The 20,664-nt window shown below is 36.2% G+C and overlaps 1 protein-coding gene across 6 annotated transcripts in view; it reads right to left on the bottom strand.

Moving 5' to 3' along the window:
- The window catches only part of znf536 (zinc finger protein 536), a 496,696-nt gene that overhangs the window by 422,475 nt on the left and 53,557 nt on the right, over positions 1-20,664 (bottom strand). For all 6 annotated transcript variants that reach the window (XM_051932179.1, XM_051932182.1, XM_051932180.1 and 3 more), the window contains exon 2: positions 12,041-12,151. The gene's annotated coding sequence lies outside the window, so the exon portion shown is untranslated. The remainder of the gene's footprint in view (positions 1-12,040; positions 12,152-20,664) is intronic.

Raw genomic sequence — 20,664 nt, 5'->3', positions numbered from 1 at the left:
TCCACGTGAATGGAAACTCATGGGTTTTCAGGAGCCTAAAGAACAGATCCCTCAAATGTGTGTAATTGGGATTTAACTAAGAATATATCAAAGGCATGAAAACAGCAGCAGTAATTTGTCACCAAACTACTTGTTTTAATTCTAGCTTACAACAAACTGCTAATCCAGACAAATAAAAACTTCACCTCGCCAATGAGAATTTCAGCAATTGTAGTGTTGTTTTTTGGCAGATACGGACTGCTTGAAGACACCATAGATAGATAGATAGATAGATAGATAGATAGATAGATAGATAGATAGATAGATAGATAGATAGATAGATAGATAGATAGATAGATAGATAGATAGATAGATAGATAGATAGATAGATAGATAGATAGATAGATAGATAGATAGGGTATATGGGCCTTCTGTACGGTAAGGTGATAAAATCAATCCAAGTAGGACTATTCAATTGCACTGTAGGGAGTTAGCAGTGACAGTTGCTTTTTATTCTTCCCTACTCAGACTACTTACTGCTGGCATCCCTACACAGATTATCTTCAAATACATGATAAAAGATTTTAATGAGCCATCCCACAAGTGTGGTGGTACTCAATCTATTATTGATTCACTACCAATGCCGAGCAACATTTTCCCTTGAAAAACAACAAGTTTCTGCAATGATGACTGCCAAAACGGGATTCAATATTAAATATGACGGATTGCTCAGTCAGGTCTTTTGCATATATTTGAATATCTGATGATAATCAGCTCCAGAATGCAAAATATTTATGGCTCAAATTGTAAAAACGTAGTCAATATTAAATGTATTGTTGAACTACATTAAATAGTTTTCTACTTGCACACAAACACTAATTGACTTGCTTGCTTATAGTGAAACAATTACACTTCTAAAAAGGCAGCCAATGGAAAACTGTATTAGTCATACATTTATTTTTAATGGAGCTTAAAGGGTAAAACAAAAAATACTTCCAGCAAAGTTTTATATAGCTATGGTTGCTTCTGACTATAAAGGGAGGTTAGTATGGTGGCCTAGTACATAGCACTGCTGCAACATGCATCCAACATACTGGGTTTGAATCTGTTGCCCATTTTTTATCTGTGTGGAGTTTACATGGAACCCTGTAAACCTGGTCATTTTAGATAGCGATATCTATATAAGGCAATCTACCAAATACAGGTGAACTGATGAATCAGCAGGATTCTTAATTTCCACCTGTACAGTACCACATGGGACAACACAGTGGTTACCACTGCTCTCTTGCAGATGAAGTGACATACAGTATGTTCAAATCCCATGCATGGTCATTGCCTAAGTGTTGTTTGCATGAGAGTTTTCTTTGGGTAATATGGCTTTTCCTGGTGCTTGCTCACTGGCCCTGTGTGAGTGTATGTTACTGGGTCCTGAAACTTACTTGCTCCTTTCCAGGGTTGGTGTCTAACTTGTCCCTAAATTACTAACAGGATGGGCTCTGGCACTCTATTTCCCTTAATTAGATATAACATTATATAATATATTTTATAATATATTACACTACCATAGCTGTCAGATTTTGATGCACATTTTCAAGGTGTACAGCCTGACATGTAAAAGACCTATAATGACAGAAATTATGTTCAGTTAGCATTTCATAGAAATTTGTGCAATATGCAGTTTAACAGATTTTAAATAAATTACTTCAATTTGCTTCTACACTTCTTTTGCTTTCCTCCTATACATTAATGATGAGCAGAACAATCTAAAACCTCCTATGCTCATATAATGTTCTCTTCTTCAAGTTGGTTCTCTGTACCAGTTTTCACTCTACAGTGTTACCGGAATCTGCTATGCAACATGACTCACTTCAGTGCATCTCTGGTGCTTTGTTTTCTGTTAAAAATTATACAAGGAGGAAAAAACGACTTACTGACAGCAACCATAGTATTCCGAAGTGCCATGCCAAAAATACCACAGCATCATTCTATTTCTAAGAACGCTACTTTATATGTGGTTTTTAACACAAGATATTTCACACTCTCTCTGTCCTGTATTTGAGGACATCTTCTTGGAATTATAAGTTAAATCTGTGTGAGACTTGGGCTGCTACTGTGTCATACCATTGCCAAGATGTTTTCTCTGGGCTTTTGTCAGTTATTTGAAGTATCAATGATTGATGATTTTAGTGTTAAGTACACCCATTCGATTAATGGTTGACATTAATAAAGTTTTGTCTATCTATCTATCTATCTATCTATCTATCTATCTATCTATCTATCTATCTATCTATCTATCTATCTATCTATCTATCTATCTATCTATCTATCTATCTATCTATTGCCAGTGGTCAGAATGCTAGACTAGTGTATTATGTGCGTTATACTAAGTGGTTAATGAGTGTAGGTATATGCAAGACAGCATATCATAATAGACTAGTGGTCCATCCAGTGTTAATTCTAATACATTTGATAATTGCTGGGTATGGTCACCATTATGATCATTATTGGATTAACAGCCATTTTCTTGGTTTACCCAGGTTAGCCGGCTACCCCCAAGATCTTTTTTGTCCATGTTTGTTAATTCATACATTGATGTATAGTATTCTTAAAATGGTATCTGCAATACAAAAAGTGCAATTACATGCTGGCAGCTGTACTGTTGTTGCAATTTACAACATCAGTGAAGGGGGCAGGGTGAACTAAGCTATCATTTTGTTCTGTCCTAATGCTCTGGAAAATTTCAGACAAATTCAAGAAGAACATCTATACACGGGTACTTAAATAGTGGTGGACACTCTTTATTATAATACCATCCTGCAGTATATACAATCCTGTAACAAGAAACCTATCTACATCCAGCTCACTGATCAAGAATCTCTACCATCCAAAGTATGGCAGCAACAGTCTCCAAATCTAAACATAAATCTTTGGAATATATGGATGGATTTTGATGATGTCAAGCATCAAAGAGTGCCTCCCAAAAACTACCATCAAAGGTGGCTTTTCTGAATTCCTCTATTTTTTACATCAGGTTAAAATGGCCTTGAGTTCTGCAGGTGTCATTCTCAGCATTAATGTACTTCCCTATTAACTCAGATCTACTAATGCAGTAGTGTATTAATGTATTTACCTATTTTCTGGAGCTTTATTCTATCATTGAAGGCTAAATGTGAGTATTAACACATCACTGGAAGTTGCAGTGAATCCTAAATGGTATAAAACTCAGTCCACATTCACACACCTCCATCTAATGAGTGGATCAATCTGTCCATGCATCCAGTCATCCATTTCCAAATTCACATAATTCATTTAACAATTTATTGAATGTCTCAACCCATTTTTTATGTTTATATACAGAAAAAACAGCATAACTTACAAGCATCTGGTGTTATCGAGGAATGTATGTTATAAAGGCCACTAGGCCCTCAGAGGGTACACTCACATTTAAACATCCATCCATCATTTTCTAAACCCTGTTTAACCAATTCAGAATTTACTGAACCTCTTAATTCAGTTTTATGTTAGAAATGATCCAGAGCCTATCCATGAAGCACCAGGTGCATGGTTGGGACAAGGAATGAAAGAGGAATCGATTCACATAAGAAGGCACACTCACACCCACAGACAGAATGTAGTAGCTAAGCTGCCTAAAATACATGTCTTTGGGATTTAGGAGAAAGCCAAAGTACCTGGGGAAAAGCACAGGAGGGACATGCTGCACAGGCAGTGTTTGAGCCCAGTGTGAGGCACGAGCACTAACCACTCAGCCACCATATAACCTTAATTAGGGTGCAGAGTTAATAAATATGGAATACATTGAACCAGTCAGCTATTGATGCAGTACCATAAATCAAAGAGTCTCAACGTAGTCTCATAAGCATAAGACGAATCAAAGCTGACATTCTATATTGGGGCTAAATAGTCAGTTCTCATGAAGCATTTTCCTTTGTCTTTTTTTGACACAATGAAGTGTGGTCTCACTACAGCTGCTGAAAAACGCTCCAAATGTTGAAAGGTACTAGATTTTTGACAAACTCGACTGCACTTCATATCATCAGGCTGTCACAAATCAAGGAATAGCTGTAGAGAGTCATCAATAAAGGAGCCTGCCCTAAATGGATCATATATAATATTGTAGGCGTTTTTTAATTGAAGGTATTGACCTTACGAGAAATCACTTTTCATACCCTTAAAGATAAAATTGATTTAGAATTGCAAATTGCTCCAGAAGAATCAATCATCTTTTAAGCCATTCCAAAATAACCTTGAATTTTTAATAAATATAACTAGTCAGTTGTACATGTAGTATTGTTTTTGCTGTAGCAATTTTATAATTTTTTAAATATTTCAAATACCCTATTAAATCCTTGCAATTAAACAAACGCCCACCTAAGTCAGTCTTTTATTAATTCAGTAAAAGGCAAATCTATTTATCCAGCATTCAGAGGACGCACACATTCTTTTAAATAATGATTATCTAACAAGGATGCTTTTATAATTCTTCTTATTTTTATTATTATTGTTAGTATTAAGTTTAATTTAATTCACAAAGCTTCTTGAGCTAAAGATTACGGAGGTCAAAGCACTTCTCACACATGTGAAATTTTCTGGCCTGTGCCAAAAAAAATAAAAAGCAACATTTTGGTAAAAAGGATTTCTTAAAGTTACAAATCAACATAAAAAGCACACTAAAGTCACCCTCCGTTTAAAAGTGCGGACAGCAAAGCCTTTCAAAATAACCATCTATTACATGACTGGAGCTACTGTGTAGGAGTGCATTACAAAATAATGTGGGTATCAATTATTAAACATTTTGCCATAATGCTCCCCTTCATAACTCTATACCGAATATCTTCCCACTGTGTTCCAATATTTCACACATATTCATTTAACATCGTCCTCTGAATTTTAAAACTAGCCAACTACTCTACTTAGTTGCTGGGTTTGACTCATTTTTTTATTATTCATAGAGCTCAATTACAATCCTTAAAAAGCATTTTAAGACGCTAGTATCAACAGATGAATGCCACATTTGTCCACACCTCTTCAACATACTTATGCTATGATTAAGATCGGATTTCAGCAGCTAGGTAAGAAATAGCTTGTAGGTGAACTAACCTTTATTCTCGAGCGTGCTTGTTGTTTCCATTGCCATGCAGCTCACTCTGCTTAATCGCTCAGTGTTTTGTTCGTGGAGTGTCACAATATGCCACACATCCTGAATTGCTGACTGTTTTATCTTTAAATTAGATAAAGTGCTTTTTTCTTTTTAAATCTGAAACAGAACGGTGTAACTTTAAGAAAATGACCCTCTATACCATTGTACTTATAGGATTAAGTAGGAATTAACAATGTTATGAAATCCAGCACATTTATGCTTATCAAGCCATCGACATAACTCACAATCTACATAACAGACTACAACTCTGGACACTTCTACTTGGCTATACAAGGATATTCAAAACAATAAGGTAATGAGCTGCTCAGTTTAAACACAGAGCCTGAGCAGTTTGAGCAACAGATACACATTACATGTGCCTATGTTTCAGTTCATGTGAAGGATGGTATACTACTGAGTACATCACTTCAAAGATGGCAAGATATCTCAAAACATGGGTAAATGTACAGGTGCCAAAAATAAACTGATTTCAACTCAAGCTGAAATGTATTACCAACTGGTAGAGGTGTACAGTACAGCAGTTAATGTGAGATTGTGCAGTGGGATCGTCACTCATTAGCTGATGTGGAACTTTGTGTGGAGGGCCCCGGCCCATTCACCTCGCAGGCTTTACTTCACACCAAGTAACTTTAATCTCTTTGGCATTTTTGGAGATTGCAGTGGAAGACGGAAATAAGCTAAGTCTTTGTTCTTTTATAAACATGCAATCCTTTAAATAAATTTCTGAGTGTATGAGATCACGTTCATAGGCTCACAGGTTCAAAGTGAGTATTTTCACATGTACAGGGAACAGTGAAATTTTTACTTGAATTGACACTGACATATTAACTTACTTTTTAAAATACCCTCATATGTGTTGCCTATTTAATGATGGAGTTGATAATACTGAACGCATGTCAAAATGCTATACTATACATCTTGTAAAGTGATTCAATCCCACTGCTACGGTCATACAGGCAGGGGTTGACTCTTACAATTAAAAGACTTCCAGCTCCAAAATTTTGAGGCTCTATACTAATCATTAAAATGTCTTCTACTGAGGTGCCAAGAAAAACCTCTAGTCACTCAGTCCCCGTACCTTCACAGCCATGCGTCAGCCATGCACATATTAATGTACAACTGCCATCTCCCAGATAACTCTTTTGGCTTTACTTGTTTACTATTTTTAACTGTAGTTTTGGCATCTTATTTTATTAATGATGACATCACTGCTTGATTTTTAAAGTGTTTTTGTTCCATCCATTATCTCTTCACTCGCCGCCAGCTAATCACGGGCCAAAAAGCACAGGCTGAGGTTGGCACAGGAAACAAACACATATTGCTCCAGGATTGGCATAACAGCTCATCTGATGTTAAAAGAAATATTCTGACTGTATATCTATAGATCACATTGCAACGTTAATTAAAAAAGAATGCAGGCTTCAGTGTTAAGTGAAAAATAAAATCTATTCTAAAGGGATTTTAAAAGACACAATCCAACAGAGCAGCATAAAGAATACTGAAATCGGAATGATCCAATGTAAAAGTGCTTGTTCTATATGTACAGTAACACAGCACCTGAAGACACTGCACTTGAGGCTGCCACAGGGGCATAGTGGTTAGAGATTCTGCCTCACATTCCCAATTACCTGGGTTCAAATTCTCAACTGGTGGACTTTGAATGTTTTCTGAGTGTGTTGTCTTTGTGTTACATCCTAAAAGCAGGTTAACTTGACTGGGGACATCAGACTATTTAGATGAAGTGAATTTTTTTTTTGTGAGCTTGTCATACAAACAATTGATCCCCATGCTGGCATGGTTCTGTATGTGTGTCTGATGTTGATAGGATACCAGGCATAAAGTGAAATAGGATAATTCAAATAATGAATAGATTGAAGAGTGGGTGAGTGCATAACTGTGTCTTAGTACCTACCATACTGTAGGTACTAACTCACTATGACGTTGTACTGGAAAAAAGCCAGATCAGAGAAATGACAATGAGTAGACATTGATTTTGTTTGTTCAAACTGTCATAAAAATAAAAAAAATATTTTGTATCATTAAATAAAGTCCACTTAGGCCAGTTAGCAACAGAAATCTATCATTATTTTTCTAATATATTTAACATAAAAAAAAATCTCAGATGAATTTATTCTGCACAGAAGTCAATGTAGCTACCAACTCTGGAGAAGGGCACCAATCTATCCCAGGGCCCATTAATGCACACTCTCCCTCACACTGTGCCAAGTTGAAATCCATCCATCCATCCATCCATCCATCCATCCATTATCCAAACCGCTATATCCTAACTACAGGGTCACGCGGGTCTGCTGGAGCTAATCCCAGCCAACACAGGGCGCAAGGCAGGAAACAAACCACGGGCAGGGCGCCAGCCCACCGCAGCAAGTTGAAATCAACAGTTGGAATTATCAATAAATAATATTATCATGTATTCACCTAGAATACATCAGCATAGGTCACAGTGGTTAGAGCTGCTGCCTTATGGATCTCAAATCTTGGGTGTAAATGTTGCGCCCGCTTGTTCTTTTTGCAGAGTTTGCACACCTGCTCATGTCTATGTGTTTTTTTCATCAGGTGTTCTGGTTTTCCCACCACATCCCCAACAACATTCATGTCAGGAAACTTGGTAATTCCATATTGTCCATTTTCAAGCATGGGTGTGTTTACGTGGGCCTAACAAGAGAGAGACAGCCGATCCAGGGCTGTCTCCTGTGCTGCTGGGATAGACTGTGCCTCATTGACCCCAAAATGGATTAGGCCTGTTTGTGAATATTTTCTTAGATTTTTTTATGTGAAAACATGATTTTCTGTGTAATAATTATTTACCAAACAAATGTTTAGTAATGTGTTCACTTATATAAAGTATAACCATTTAAACGTGGTAAAACATTATTATGCATAGCCTTTTAAAATAAACATAGCCATAGACATTTACTATGAAACCATTAAAACAAAAAGAATACAAGACACTGAAAAAATACAAGACGTTAATTGAGTGCTAATGAGGAAATGAGATAAAAAAAAAACAGTCCATTACACATTAAGGGTAAAAACAGCACTTTAAAGAAATCCAGTTTGAACAAATAAAGGGCAGCTCTTCAGTTTCATTTTGAGTGCTGAGTCTGGTGGAGTCTCATGAACTGACACAAGCAGAAATTAAATTTAATTATTGCTTACATTCTGATCTTTTTTATTTGCACAACATTCTTGAAGGTGGATGTAAAAATCTTAAATAGGTCAGTAAGTTGAGATCAATGCCTCTATTGTAACTTGACCCAGAAATAAAAAAAAAAAAATTAAGTACGGTATGCTCACTAGGGTGAGAGCTTGGTTGAAGCAGGCAAAGATCTATAAAGGATGCCACATACTCAGGCTCTGCTCTTGTACTAGCTTACTGTTTGGTACAATTGCAGCTTGGTGCCAAATTTCCACTCCTTATATTTTGCAAAAATCTGTTGAAATTAAAGGTTACTAGAGGGCAAGCCTGACACCTGAAGAACATCAAGGCTGTTACTGCAACAGTCTGGCCAGATTTACTGAGACTTATTTCTTATCCCATTGCAAACATGAAAGGCAAAAAAAAAGAAAGAAGATTTTGGAACTAGTGAGAATAAGGAGCCGGCGCCATCTTCAACATGTTTTGTTTGATTGCTTTGTGAGCTAAAATGCAAGCCATGCAAAAGTGATCTTGTTATCTTTCTCTGAATAAACTTTTTTTCTTCTATGTAATTAGTTTCCAGGCCAGCAGCCATCTGCTTTGTTTTTTCTTTTTTCACTTTTTAACTATCAGTGAAGGTATCGTAGTGAGAACATGATAATAAAGAAATATGGCTGGCCCGAATTTAAGCAAATGGAGCACTGCGCCATATTTTATAGAAACTAAAGTTGCCATCTATATGCTACTGTCGACACCAAGCTCTACAAGGATGCGCACAGCACTTGTGGTCAGCCAGTATATTGATATTAAGTGTGCTAAAATGGGACAAGAAATACTTTACAGTCCTGAAATGAAATGGAGTGGACCCAACTGACCTCTGAAGAATAGCTGGCAATAATGTAAAGAAGAAGAGAGAATGGTGACAAGAGCTTTTAAACTATATTATGGAACATTTTGTATAATGTGCAAAGCAGTCTTCATGAAAAAAAATAAAATACCTAAAGATACTTTGAAAATATGTGTGAATTTTGATGCTATGGGCAAATCTGTAACAGAAGGAAAGAGCCATTGGTGATAATTAACAGGATACTCTTCTTAATAAATCTCCTCAGTGTCTTTCACACCAAGCAGATGCTTGTTTGCCATTGCATCTGTGATGTCCAGTCTCTGTAATATGTTAATAAATTATTAAGGGTGAAGACAGACAGACAAACAGGCTGATAGATAGATAGATAGATAGATAGATAGATAGATAGATAGATAGATAGATAGATAGATAGATAGATAGATAGATAGATAGATAGATAGATAGATAGATAGATAGATAGATAGATAGATAGATAGATAGATAGATCTTTCTTCTGTTATTTTCTTTTGATATATTTGGTCAAACACATCATCACATGGAGGTGTGAACACAGAGAGTATATGTAAAGTCCCAACAAAGCACTAAACAAGAAACCCCAAACATGCCTGTCTGTTCAGGCCTAAATATAAGGTGGAGCAGCTACTCTTCTTACCCACCACAAAACAAGCAAATATAACCACACAACCCAACTTGCCTACTCACTGCTCTTTCCCAGTGACAGTTAGCTCTGGCACTAAGCTGCTCCGCCATTTACAGTATGTTCATCTCGGAATTACTTTTGCAGGAAGAAGGTATGTAGTCATAGTGGCTCCTATTCTCACTTTAACCATCACTGTATTTACAGGAATAGACATCCATACATTCCCATCAGCTGATTTAAATTCAGAGGTCCTACAGCAGACATTCTAAGAATCTCAATAAACACCAAGGGAACAAAGTGCCTAATCTCAGCTACAGTGTTCTTCTATTGCCTTTCTCTGACATGTCATGTTATCAGAAGATAAGCCTTCTTGTCTTTCAGTAATGTTAACCCAGATTCCTATCATTGGGGTGGGAAGAGTGTTCTTCCAACTGACTGTATACGGCCCATTTCATGCCCTTTCCTACAGTTACAAATATTGACAGTAATAAAGTACTGATTAAAAGACGACTCACTTTACATAAAAAAACATTTCCTCCACTCCTCAACTAATGTATTAGTTTTGTAAGGCAGAGATATATGGCGAGTTGTGAGAGTGGCCCACCTGCTTTCCTCATGCCCTTCCTCTTCCTTGTTTTTCACCCATACTTCTCTTCCAGGCTGCAGTATTATCAGTGCCTCACTACTCAGGCCTCATACAAGTCACCCTCTTTTTCTGACATGTACCATTACACTCTGATGCCTTTTTCCTAGGACATAACACCTCTCTCTGAATTTATTGAGACATACCCTATGTCATTAGTGCGTATTTAGTGAGGAAATGTAAGGCAGCCACTTCACATGATGTCATCTTGCACAATCATACCACAATATTTCATAGAGTTCAGTCAATGACTGCATGGAGTTTCCATGTTCCCACAAGTCTTTGATGGATTTTGTTGTCCACTTTTCCTCAAATTCCCCAAAGATGTGCAATTTTGTTGGACTGGCAGCTCCAAATTGGCCCCATACACAGACAGTGACTAGGCTGAGATTCAATCCCAGAGTTCAGCTGCATTGAGACACCAGTGTTAACCACTGTGTCAGCCTGGAGGGTGTATATACAGTATCTGCGTGAACATACACTGTAGCTAGTATATCAAGCTTATGATGAGTGTCTGCCTTGGGTTGTCATCTATCTAGGGCTGACTTAGACTCTCATGCTCACAGTCCCACCATGCTGGGGGAGTGCAGTGGATTTAATTAGCTAAAATAAAAAAGACCTTAAGAAGTCTGGATGCCTAATGTAATTTTTAAAGTGGGTGAGGGGAGGATGGAGGGACCAGTAAGTTATCATTAAAGGCTTGCATTTTATACTCATTCCCACATAAACTGGCTCTTTTAAGCACATTTGAATTCTTTGTGATCGAGGCTTGTACCAGCTCATCATCCACTTGGGCTTTAACTTCAGCTGTCCCACTACAGAAAACACACAAAACTGTGAGCTAAATTATCATTATATTAATATATATGTAGGGCATTATATAGGCCACAAAGATGAATGAACAGTGCTGTAAATGTCAGTCGGTGGAGCACATACATAATAACACTTACCGTTTCCTTTCAAATGGTGGATTGGACACCTGAATACTGGTACCATCTGCCTGAACACAGCAAACCTCCATTCTCACCTGCTGTTAAACAGCGACTGGCTTTATTTAAAATGCTTATTTCAGACATGGTGGCAAAACAGAAAATACTACTGAATAAAAGGGTTAGGAGAGAATAAAAATTAGAAATGTCTTGAATAAAATAACTGATAAACTTCAGTGTGTACTAGCCACAAGCAACTTGTCCTCATGTCTTCTCCCTGTTTAAGCAGTCAGCATCATGCTTATATTCAAGTATCTTACTAAAATAGTCCTTTCATTTCGGCATCCATTGCACTTGCCTTCTTGCTCGGCAAGCAATGCAAAGCAACTGTTAAAATATTTAAGAATTATAGGCAAATCGGAACTGACTGCTCTTTAAGCAAAAGCTGAAACTCTAGAATGTAATAGGTTTGCTTTTTTTTTTGTTTATATGAAAGTGTCAATGCCTTTTGGCACCACATTCTTTTATGTACCTGTTGGCTCTTTATCAAAATCCCAAAGAATTGGGTATCTCTAAGGATAAAACATGTACAGAAGTTAACCCCAGGCTAACACAGTTAAAGATACGAAAAAGAGCTTTGCTTACCCTTGCTGGCATACAGTTGGTCTCCTTTTCTCCTGTTTTTGTAGTAATTCACAATGCAGCTTTTATGAGCTGAGATGAGATGTGCCCACCTCTAGACATACCAGGGACCACCTGTTAACATTCAAACAGAATGAAAGCCGAATGAGAAAACAACTAGAGTTCCCCCATGTAAATACTTCTTACCAATAATCAGCAATTAGGAATGATGACCTGCTTAAACTGTAAGGCACACCATCAGGGTAAAGTTGCCAAAGAAGCTACTGTGCGGTATGTGTAAGGGCAATCAAGGTGATACCTCTGGACACCTGCTGCAACAACATGAACAGAAGTAATCCGTTTTGTTCAATTGTTTGTGAATGAACATTTTTAAAAGGATATACTTGTAAACCTATGCCAGAAAAGGGGTGCAAGGCAGGGGATGATGAACTAAAAAAGTGGCTTGGTCCTTTTTTGGCTAATTGAGAGAGCACAACTATACTAATAAGATAACTGAGTTGTAGTGCACACATCAGCTACATGGTAAACATAGGAGTCAATGTAAAGTACAGCATGAGTCAGGGCAGAGGCTGAAAAGACACAGGCCACCAGGAGAAAAAGGCCAAATACTTGAGCTTTTTAATAAAATTTTGTAAAAGTTTCACTCCTCCCATCAGGATATAATAGTGCTAGTAGTAGTAGTGCACTGTGAAATTCAACCAAACAACCAACATGCAATATCTCACCACTTTCCAGCACAATTGTAAGCAAGAATGCGCTGAAATACACAACTCCATTTTATTTATTAGTAAAGTAAATCCACATCCAACCATGGCCCTTCCCCTGGAGACCAGCACAGAAAAAATAATCTTACAAGAAAAAAAATTATTAAATACTGTAGTTCATCTGCACAACATGACATTCACAAACACATCTAATCCATTTCAGAGTTCTTGAGAACTGAAGCCTATTCTGGTAGCACTGGCTGCAAAGCGGGCATCAACCCTGAGTGGAGCACCAGTACTTCACAGAGCCCACCCATTTACCCACCCGCACTTGCACAGGCCCAGTGAAGAACTGCCAGTTAACCTAAAACACATTTTGGGAATATGGAAGGAAAACCTGAAGGAAGATTTCACACAAACTTGTAAAAAACATATAAACTCCACACAAACTACTAGGGTTAGAATTCGAACTCCATGTAGCAGTAATAACCATTGCACCACCATTATCTCAAACAGTAAATCAAAATATTAAGACAATTTTGCAGGGCTTTTTGTTGATTTTAAAATTAGTCAAATATTCTGCGCTGCATTTACTCAGTTCCCATGTTTACAGAGCTTTTTTTTTTCTTTTCAGATATGCTGCTTTTCATCCCACAACCCCAAAGTTGTGCATGCTAGATTAAATAATCATTTAAAACTGTCTCCTTTTAAATATGTGATAAAATGACACCTCATTCTTCGTTGATTCCTGCCTTGTACTCAATTCTCCAATTCTCAGTAAACTTCTTCTTATATAACATGCTACCGTGGCTGTCTGTTTGTCTGTCCAGTATTTTAAATCACCTGTATCTCGGAAACCGTTTCACCTATTGACTTGAAAGTTGGTACACATACACCATGTAACCTCTACTGTTCGCTTTTAGGGTGACGATTTTTATTGCTCTTTTTATTTTGAATTTATTGTAGAATCAACTCTGGGCGGCGGGCAGCAGTGCGGCCGTGCGGCGCATGCGTATGGGTGCCGTTCTCATCCTTAGCACCTTCGCCATCTCTTTCTCTATCTCTTCATATCTTAAATCATTCTTGAGGCAGATTGAACGCTTAACTGAAAAATTAAGAAAAACGTACTAAGTAATTGCAACACAAACACTGACTTAATCAGTTTTAACACGAAAAGATGCCGAGGGAAGAAGAGAAGAAGCAGGAAGCAGCAAGCGCATCAACTTCTGAGCAAACGAATGCTAAACGTACAGAGAAAGAGAATGAAAACTATAAGTCAAGTGTATTCACTGCACGATCTGCCGTTACTGGTATATATATAAATCAGTAAATCTGAAAGGTCTCTTACTGTTATCAATAACTTAAAACAATAAATGGATGTGAGGGAAAAACAGAAATCTTGATGTGTGTTGAACTAGAAAAGTACAAGACAAGACTGTCTAGTTGAGAGATCCAAAGTGAGCTGGAAAAGTGCAAATGACACAGGATAGAACCTCAGCTTAGAGAGAGCACCATGCTCTCCTTTTGCTGACTGAAAAAGTCTGACCTGTCTTACTCTTGGATATGAACATTTGTTCTCTTATTTTGGGAGACGTGTGGCTGAGGAGACCACTTCAGCTGACCTCAGTGTAACAGACTTCTGTGGTCATTTGGTTTTTGATAAGGAAATCAAAAATAAAAGATATAATCCAGACTACCTTGGTAAGAATCAGATATGTGGCAGACCTGACACCAAAACAAGTTTGGCAGATATGAGTCATATAAAACAAAAAGCTTCAAATCCTGGCCCAAGTAATAAACTCCAGTTTGCTTCAATGTCACTAATGTATGCTGGAACGTTTCTTCATAAATGATAAACATTTTATGTGTTCCATGATGGGGAGACTTAAAATTCTCAAAAGTGACATGCAATATCCATTAATGTGTGAAATTAAGAAAAAGAAATATGCCAGCTTTGAAAGGAAGTACCAACCATCATTGTATTTAGAGCTGTTAAGGCAAACTATTTTTATATTTTTTGACTAAACATATATTATTGGCAAAGCCACCAGGATTGGTTCCTGATTTCGTCTAATGGTTGTCATGACTCTTAACTAGATATTGGTACAATGGTTAGCCCTGCAGCCTAACATTCTCCATGTAGGCTTTATGGGTCTTCTCCTGGACTCCTTTTACACCTTACATCCCAAAGTTCTGAAGGTCCATTTCAATATTCTAAACTGGAGTCCCTGGTTAGTGCTGCTGCCGCATATTTTGATGGACTTGGGTTCTGTTCCCAAGCAGACTACTGTCTTTAGAGTTTATATGTTTGCCACAGGTTCACCTCATTGTCTGATTTCTTTTCACATGCTCAAGATGTGCATGTTCTACTAATTAGCCATTCTAAATGTGCCCTGTGTGAACCAAGTGTGTTTGAATGTGCACCGTGTTGGATTAACATCCCTTCCACATATCTGGAAAGGAAAAGAGAATTCAGGAAATTAACGGGTATTCATATGTTTACATAAAAAATGGAGCATTTATTGAATTACAAGAATCATGAGCTAATGGCTAATTTTATTAAAAAAGACAGAAAACAAAACAAAAATTGATCCTTTTTTATAATTGTATACATCTAAATTTTTCTTTTTTTTTTAACTAATAGTAATTCACATATCCATCTATTGTGATTAATCTCCTTTATGTCCGGCAAGCCTGACGTGAACTGAACTCTAGAGAAAATAAGCAAATGACAACCCCAATTTTCAAATGATATCCAAGATGCACACCAAGATAATGTCGGCAGTAACTATGAGACCATGCCGATGCTTTTAGACAACAAGGTAAATCAGGAGCCTAAGAATGAACATACAAACGAGGAGTGACTATGCAAAACTATATACTAAGCGAATGGACCTGACCAGTCAGACCCTATACAAATATATTGGGAATGTGCAGATAAATGGAACACTTTAACTTTATACTGAAACAAGACTCAACAGTACTCAAAAAAATGTAACTTTCTTTATTCACAAAGCTGGGCAGTAGAGAAAAGCTAAAGTAATGAAAATATTTTATGAGGTATGCTCTTTGAAAACAGCAAAATTAATTTTGCAAGTCAGTCTAGATCAAGGTCAGTGGGGGCAGGAGACCAGCTCCATAGTAGTAGGCACAAGGCAGGAAGACTTCCTGGTCAGACAGGATACCAGCTCATCACAGGGCCATATTCATTTTGTTATTAGCTTAATTCATTCATAATAATATTTGGAAATTGGTTAAATAATGGGTTTCATTCTGCTAATCATTTGTTATAATAATATTTATTGATGTAATCATTTACTGTACATGGTTAATGTAGTTTTGGGGTTATTAACAGTTTGAAGCATCACCTGTAGAACAATTACTAACCTGGGATGGATCAACTGGGCCATCCAAGGCACACTCACTCATAGAGGAACAATTTAAAGGCATGTCTTTAGGATTTGAGAACAAAACTGGTTTACTTAGCAAAAAAAACACAAAACACAGGGAGAACGTGCACATTCCACACATAAGGTGTGAGGCAGCAGTACTAAATAATACACCACTGTGTTGTGAGGTTTGCTAATTCTAACCAGCAATATTTGCCTTTTTAAACAATTCTGATTCACTGAAATAAAGAGTACAGCAGATTTTCACAAGCCTTTTGAAGTCTATTTCCAAGAGGTCCTTCTGGGTTCAACTGTTATTTACTGTATTAACCACAATATCTAGCACTTTATAGTCACTTCTTGCTCATTTCTATAATTAAAAGCTTTGGTGCTTGGTGGCATGCAGAGGTTATGTAATTCAGCATGGATTTATGCTTTAGTTCAGAAATAAGAGATTAATAATAAAACTGAAAATTGTTTTAAAATGATAAAATGCAGGATTTATTTTAACATCTCTTCAATCAGAATTATGCATGACTTTAATATAATTAATATCCATCTATTCATTTTCTCACCCTGTTTATTCCACCACAAGGTCAGCTAGAGATGCAGCCTATCCACAGCAGCTTTGGGTGCCAGGCCTGAACAAAGTGTCTAATATGGGGGACACTTCTGCACATCCTCACTTAGCCACACCTAACCAACATTAAGCTCAGACTACTGGGATGTGGGAGGAAAACCACATCCAGATCAATAAAAAAATATCTAAATAAGATATTGTACACTATGACTTGAAACTCAACATATTGGACAACTATAATTTTCGCAAATATTTTTTTTTTCGTCTAGATGCTATAAGTAGTCTGTATTCAAAGAATTATTATCAGGCAAGTTCATAATGAAAAATGTTTTCACAAGACTAAAGCACATTGTAAAAATTGTTCTCACTACGGTTTACTTTCAGGAACGTAACAGATCGCTCTTAAAATAATAATGTTATTTTTAAATTTTCTAACTGAGAAAAACAAATATCTCAAACAAGAGAAATAGGATTTTTTGTTGGTTTTATTTTGTTGGTTTTTTTTTTTTGCAAGTTGAGAATGTGAGGCTAAAATATAACACTAGAAAAGGATTTGGTAAACAATAGCATTATCCTTAATGAGGATCTTACAAGTGATAATTGTAAGTGATACTTCCAACAGGTTTACTATTAACTCTTTCTTACACAGTACAGAAATGACAAAATAAAAGCATAAAATCATATAAAGGCATGGCTTACATAAGTCAAACATTGTGAAGCTAGTAAAGCAACAGATATTTATACTATATATATGGAAGGTTTTCCTAAACTCCATGAGAGTGTGCTCGCCAAATGCATGAAAATTAAAAGTATTCATTCATTTATTGACCTATTATTTTTTTTCTGAGGTAAAGCAGGATCTTACCTTACAGGGTTGGTATTTCAACACTGGGCAAACATTTTCAATCACTGAAAATGAAGAGTTGCCAGTTTACTTAGTGAAAAGTTGCCTAGGGTATCCACACAAAAATAAACTAATATGGACACATTGAGAATGTGCTAATTCTGCATACCCCTAAGTCAAGGATTCTAAAGCTATGAAACTACAGCACTAAAACTTATGGAGCTCACAAAATAATTTCGAAAAAAATTGACACACAAAATTTACAGCCAAATGAAACAGATAGCACACAGTTTTCAAAAGCTCGGTAACTTTCATAAGACAAAATTAGTGCAGTGCATTAAGGTGATGATTTTCAAAGAGTTGTGGGGGATAAGTGAATATGGTGCAGGTACACGTAATAGCATGATAGTGTTGTATGTTCAGTGCAGCTTCAGTGGCCAACTGGTTGGTGCCTCATTGACTGTTCCTCGTTTCAGAGGTGTAAATAAGATTTTGTATTAAGTTTAACATGCCTCGTTGAGGAAGAATTTGTTCTCGTAATACTGGTTCAATAAATTCCAATGTACTAGTAGTGTGAACATGTTTATTGGACCATTGAGACCCGCAAGAACTCCACAAAATATCAAAAGGATGAGACAGAGTAGAGTGGAGTTCTCTCAGCTCAGTACGAAGTAAGTGGGCAGTATTAAACATTTCAGACTGTAAAATAAAACGGTAATAAACTGCAGTGATTTATTTTTGACTATGTCTTTTCTAACACAGTACAACTATTCAAGCCATACCCATTGTAAACCCTCCACTCAGGATGCAAAGAAGACCAGATGGATGACCACAAAGGATGACATGCAATGATCGACTCAGTCTTTAGGCACATTATTAATGACTTCAAAATCCAAAAAAAATCACTCTGAAACATAACAAGGTTCACTCTTCTATGTCTTCTCTAAGTTACCTTTCTTCACCCAACTATAACATCACTAAGTTACAATGATTTGCAGGTGCCATTAATTTATACCAAACTCTAGAGTATCCCCTGCCACTTTATCACCAACAATACCAAAACACAAATACTCTCACATAAACCCCAATATATAGCGATATGCAAACGTGTATCCGATTCCTAATACTCTACGCATTTCGGATGATGAGGTAATAGACTTACTTTTAAAGTGTATAGCTTTATTTGTTGTAGAGATCCGGCATCAAATCATTACTGAGATTATCTCAAGGTACCCCTCACACTTTTTTGATAAGCAAAGCTGCATGTACGTACCCATTATAATTCATTCAAAAACATTTAAAATATCCTCGGAACGTCTTAAAGCCCAAAATGGAGCTTATTTTTACTTAGCTCACATTTTATATTTATCAAAAGCCTAATACTCCACTCCACCAAAAGAACCTGTAAAGCACCACCATAGTTAGGGATGCCTGGTCGCCTGAGGACCTGAGTAACTACCAATGACTGAAGGAAACATGAGCTGTGTTTTGTTCTGCAGGGTTCTACACATCTCACTGTCAGCTGAAATCAAAAAAAGATAATGATTTAAAATACAGTGGCATGTTTATAAAAAAATGGGTTAATAAAAATAAATAAAACATCTTCCATTTTTTTTAATATCTACATCTAAAACCAATAACAGATTTGAATGTAGCTGTTCATACATTTGTTACTGTGATGAAGGAGTTCACTGGGGAGACTCATCTACTATAGTATGACACACACCCCAAAAACTACCGAAGGTGTCTACCAGTGGTGTCACGTGTTTTGGAATCTAAGGGGCAATTTCATTTTCACAAAGAGATGATGGATTATTTTGTTCATGAAATAAAAATGAAAGGTTGATGGTATTCATTTGTTTGCTCGACCTTTATTAGTATTTTGAAAAATTATACCATTCAACTGGTAAAACATGCAAAATTAATAAAATTCAAAGAGTCAATAATTGTATACAGAACTTATTATTATTGTTGTTAACCGAAAAAATAGTTGGTCCTTTTAGCTTTTCCCCTCCCTTAAAAAATCCACTTATATTTTTTTTGAAAAAGCCAAAATGTAATTTTAATGAAAAGTCTGATATTTTGTGGCAAGATCTATAAAGCTATCATTGGAAGATAACATTCTCAGAAACAAACTTCATTTATAATTCCCATCATCTGCACTGAGTGACTGTATTTGCCACCCCAACATTGCTTTGTAGAGCTTAGTTTGTATTGATTAAAAAAGTAAATCCATTGCCACCAGGACCTGTACCTTCTTGGGAATGATGAACTGTTCCTTTTGTTTTCTTTTTTTGTCTTTTCTTCAGTGTTCTGCACTAATCTTGTCACAGGCACTATTTTGTATAAAAGCAGGTGATAAACTGAGTTCAATCTTTGTCTATACAAACTGATACTGTTAAAATAAAATATTAATAAAACAAAAAAAGGATTTTTTTCTGGTATTTATAATCTAATTATGGCATTTCTACTGTACATACATTTTAATCTAGTGTGTGCTTTTGACTTCAAGCCTAATTCTACTTCTATACAAATGCCTAAAATAATATTTTAATTACAGTCTTTTAATCTTTGGGCTGACAGATTGTTTATTAGACATTTTACCTAACCTCTAACACACAAAGAGTTAAAGCGATCTAAAACAAGTAAAGAAATATAAGCATGCTGTAACATTCAGGTGTCTTCAGGTGAAAGATTTTACATTATTTCAGTTATGTCAGACAGTCAGTTTCACATCATTATTAAATATTTTTGTGATATTGAGTCTTACATGAAAATAATAGAGATAACAGAATGCAATTATATGTACTAATTGTATAAATAAAATGATTTTTAATACCATTTTAAAATATCATGTGACTGAAATAACTTTCATAGCAGATTGCAGCTCGAAGAATCATGCTTTATTGTTAGTTGTTACTGGATGTGCACAATCTTCTGGTAATTGTAGATCAAATTTTTTAAACATAAAAATTTTCTAATTTTTCATTGTGGTGCTTTGCCGATAACTTACAATATCTGAGAAATATTGAATCATTATAATCTGTAGATAATGTAGCTGTGCTTTATTTTTAGTGTAACAGAAATACTACATTTTAGTCATTGTAGCA

The sequence above is a fragment of the Erpetoichthys calabaricus genome, chromosome 9 (assembly GCF_900747795.2).
Source record: "Erpetoichthys calabaricus chromosome 9, fErpCal1.3, whole genome shotgun sequence".
NCBI classification, from domain to species: domain Eukaryota; kingdom Metazoa; phylum Chordata; class Cladistia; order Polypteriformes; family Polypteridae; genus Erpetoichthys; species Erpetoichthys calabaricus.
This window is presented reverse-complemented; position numbering and strand designations above follow the sequence as displayed.